Source organism: Chiloscyllium punctatum, chromosome 12, assembly GCF_047496795.1.
Source record: "Chiloscyllium punctatum isolate Juve2018m chromosome 12, sChiPun1.3, whole genome shotgun sequence".
NCBI classification, from domain to species: domain Eukaryota; kingdom Metazoa; phylum Chordata; class Chondrichthyes; order Orectolobiformes; family Hemiscylliidae; genus Chiloscyllium; species Chiloscyllium punctatum.
The window spans coordinates 104,929,861-104,934,057 of NC_092750.1; the positions used below are offsets into that span (position 1 = coordinate 104,929,861).

A 4,197-nucleotide genomic window follows, 5' to 3' on the forward strand; every position below is an offset into this window, starting at 1 on the left:
AGTTACTCTCTGGTTCCAGTGATGCAATAGGTGAGCGTTCTGTCCTTCTACGATGGTATAGAGGCGCAAGAAATTCCTTGGTTGAGTGTGCTCCTGCTCAAGGGAACGGTTGTTCCCGTTTATAGTCTCATAGCGATTTCCAGTGCATCTTGCTAAGACAGCTGAGTGGCACAAGTGGAGCGTGTTCAGCCCTGAACTTTGCAGTGGTGGGTTTAAAAGATGATTTTGCTATTTGGATCTGTGTTTCCAACACTGGTGGTGGCAGCTACATTTGCTTGCATTAGCTCAGTATCAGTTTCTTCCACACAGTCAAGATTTCAACCTGGAGAAGGTGGTGTTGGGGTAATATTTTAAACTCGTCATCCTTGGGGGTTGGAACACGGAAAGGGTGATGTTTAAGTTCGACGAATAAAACCTGAAATGCAAGCCTGACCTCAGGAACAGAGATCATGACTTTAATTTGCTGCAATCTCATTCATCCATGTCCCTTATGCAGGGGATTCTACCATCTTCACCCAGTCCTGCCTACGAGAGACTCCAGGACCAGAAAAAAAAACATTAGCTGACCCTTAATCCAAGAATCCCCACTGTGAGGGAAGCAGACTTGTCGGCCCTTCCAGTCCACACATTCATCCGAAGCGCATCACACCAGACCCCACGGTATTCCCTATCACATAAGCCTGCATTTTCCATTGTTGATCCCTGTAACTGGCACATCTTAAGTCAGAGGGAGAAATAAAAATACAAACACACAGAGAATGTGCAGACTGCCCACAGACAGACACCCGAGGCTGAGATCCCACCCGGGTTTGTGGTGCAGCCAGACAGCAACGAACGAGGGGCGAAGAATAAATGTTGTCCTGACCAGTGATACTCACACCCTGTGGGTTAAAGAGAAACAATGAAAACACCTTAACAACATGGAAAACGGGATTTGTATCTGTGTGGACACAATTTGAAAGGATCGTTCACCCTGGGTAGAAAAAAAAAGACGATGATACCACAGAAAAAGCAGGGCAATGTGGGAACTTCTGGAAGGGATTCAATTAACCACAGAAATGGAAACTCATTTAATCAGTAACACTGGGGAGAGACCGTTCACCACTCCCATGTGTGGGAAGGGATCACTGAGCAAAACAAACTCCGAGACGCCAGCAGGACTACATATCCTATCAGTTGTTCGATTATGCTATCAATGCTGCTGTTAATCCCAAACAGCTATTTGCTCCATAGCGTCAATCATAGAGTCATACAGCATGAAAACAGGCCCGTCAGTCCAAACAATCCATGCTGTACATACTGCCAAACTAACCTTGTCACATCTGCCTCCTCCTGTACCCGTTAAGTGGTTATAATGCCCTTGTAGTTTTATTACTGTGTTGTTAATCCAAAAAAAACAGGTAATATTTTGGGCACAAAGAATTCAAGTCCTGGCATGACAGATGGTGGAGTTTGAATTCAATAAGCACCTTGAATTGAAGAGTCTCCTGATGACCTGAATCAGTTGTGTGGAAAATCCCATCTGATTCACTCATGCCAGTTCGGGAAGCAAACTGTCATATTCATCTGCTCTGTCTCACAGGAGACTCCAGGTGGATAATATCGTGGTTGACTCTTAAATGCCCTCTGGGAAATAACTGATGTACTCGGCATGAATAAATTTATTTTAAAAGTCCCACTTTCCCATTCATGTTTGGAATCAATTGTCCATTAAATGTTGCAAACGTACCCTCATCCATCACTTCCTCAGCAAGTTAATTGCACACGTAAAACACCGTCCCTAAAAAAATGCCGCACGTCTTTTTTTTAAATCTCTTTTCATCTTAAACATATGCCCTCTCGTCTTGAAATCCCCCTCCTGGGAAAAGGCAGCTATCATTAACTCTAAACTTGTCTCTCAATAATTCATAAACTTCTGTCAGGTCGCCGTTCAAACCCCTAACCGAGAGTGAAAACAGTCTCAACTAGGAGAAAGTGAGAACTGCAGATGAGAGATCAGAGTCGAGAGTGTTGTGCTGGGAAAGCACAGCAGATCAGGCAGCATTTGAGGAGCAGGAGAATCGACGTTTCGGGGAAGAGCCTGATGAACGACACTTGCGCGAAAAAAAATTATTCTCCTGCTCCTCGGATGCTGCCTTACCTGATGTGGTTTTCCAGCACCCCGATCTCGAATCTGAAAATAGTCTCAGCCTATCCAGCCTTTCATTATAACTCAAACCTTCCACAGGCAACATGCGTGTATACCTTTTGTGAACCTACTCCAGCGGAAAAATATCATTCCCACAACTGGGCGACAAGAACTGGACATAAAATTCCAGAAGAGGCCTCATCAATGTCCTGCAAAACTTCAACATAACGTCCCAACTACTATACACAAAGGACTGAGCAATGAAGGGACGTATGTTAAATGCCTTTGAACCATCTTGTCTGTTGGTAATGCAAATTACAAGGAATTATGTACCTGCACTCCGAGCTTCCCTGTTCTCCAACATCCGCAAAGCCATACTCTTTTTGTTGTACCAAAATGCAATACCTTCCATTTATCCAGATTGAACTCCATGTTACATTTTTCAGTCCAACGACTCATTGGATTAAGATCCTTTTGAAACTTAGATCATCTTCCTCACTGTCTACAATTCTGGTGTCACCTGCAAACCTATGAAGCATGTCTGCAGTGAGTTCCACTGTTTTCTCATATAGATCAATGTTTCATATTTACTTGTAGTGGCCGTGATTTAGCAGTGTGCAGATCATAGAACAGTTAGTCATGCAATTAACCATGAGAAAGAAAGCTGCAGACTACAGGGAGATATAAAACAATTGGAAATAAAAATGGTGAAAGCAATTCATTCCACGGAAGTGGGTGATAATGAAGCAAATTTAAACTTCAAACCAGCTGCTCACGCTCCAGTTGTGGCACTCAGCTGTCTCAGCAAGATGCACTGTAGATCGCTGTTATTATAAACGGGAACAGATTTTCCCTTCTGCCCCGCTTTTGACCAGGAGCACTCCCAATCTTGGAATTGCTTGCGCCTCTAAACCATCATAGAAATACCTTGCATTCTCCGGTTGCATCTCTTGAGCCATCGAGTATCTCTGCGACCTCATTCCCATCTTGATTTCAAGTTGGTTATTCGCGACTGCGCCACTCAGTCCCTCTGATTCTGGGGCAGGGAACTGGGACGATGTGGCAGCAGTGGTTACTGACTAGTGTGGGGAAACTCGTGAAGTAACCGATATTAAAATGCATTGCTATTGAAGCATACATTTCAACAAAAGCTTGGTAAAAACAATGACTGCAGATGCTGGAAATTAGATTCTGGATTAGTGGTGCTGGAAGAGCACAGCAGTTCAGGCAGCATCCGAGGAGCAGTAAAATCGACGTTTCGGGCAAAAGCTCGTCATCAAGAATTCAGGCAGAGAGCCTGAAGGGTGGAGAGATCAGTGAGAGGAGGGAGGGGGTGGGGAGAAAGTAGCATAGAGTACAATAGTTAAGTGGGGGAGGGGATGAAGGTGATAGGTCGGGGGGAAGGGTGGAATGGATAGGTGGAATAGATGATAGGCAGGTAGGACAAGTCAGGACCAGTCATGGGGACAGTGCTGAGCTGGAAGTTTGGAAATGGGGTGAGGTGGGGGAAGGGGAAATGAGGAAACTGTTGAAGTCCACATTGATGTCCCCGGAGTCTTTGATGTTTTGGAGAAATCTATTTATCTCAGCCTTCAACACATTAATGATGGAATCACCACAGCCACTGGGTGAACCGATATTAAACGGTCAGCCCATTCTGAGTTCCCACATATCTGCCACTGTTCGCTAAGCACTGATATTGTGGATTTGGTGCTCTGCCTAACATTTCTTATGATATTGTACTTATTGCGTGAGTTCTGTGTGTTCGTCTGTGGGTTGCCGTGATCGTATAGTGGTTAGTACTCTGCGTTGTGGCCGCAGCAACCTCGGTTCGAATCCGAGTCACGGCAGTAACAGCTCTGTGTGTCCCAGTCTTTTGTGAAACACAAAGGAATCAGTTGTTTTAAAGTTTTGATTTTCTCCAAGGTGATTGTTTTTTTTTCCTTCAAGCTCTGCTCGCTCACATCTCTGTGTTTCATATGTCAGAATTCAAATCCACCCGTTCTCAGAGATTTCTTCCCTCCTACGATCACGAACCGAACTTTCCATCCTTTACCCATTTCATTAAT

The 4,197-nt window shown here is 44.5% G+C and overlaps 1 non-coding gene across 1 annotated transcript; it reads left to right on the forward strand.

Moving 5' to 3' along the window:
• Positions 1 to 3,906: 3,906 nt before the first annotated feature.
• Positions 3,907 to 3,978, forward strand: trnah-gug (transfer RNA histidin (anticodon GUG)). The gene has a single exon. It is a non-coding gene; the product is annotated as a tRNA-His (tRNA).
• The last annotated feature ends 219 nt before the right edge of the window (positions 3,979 to 4,197 follow it).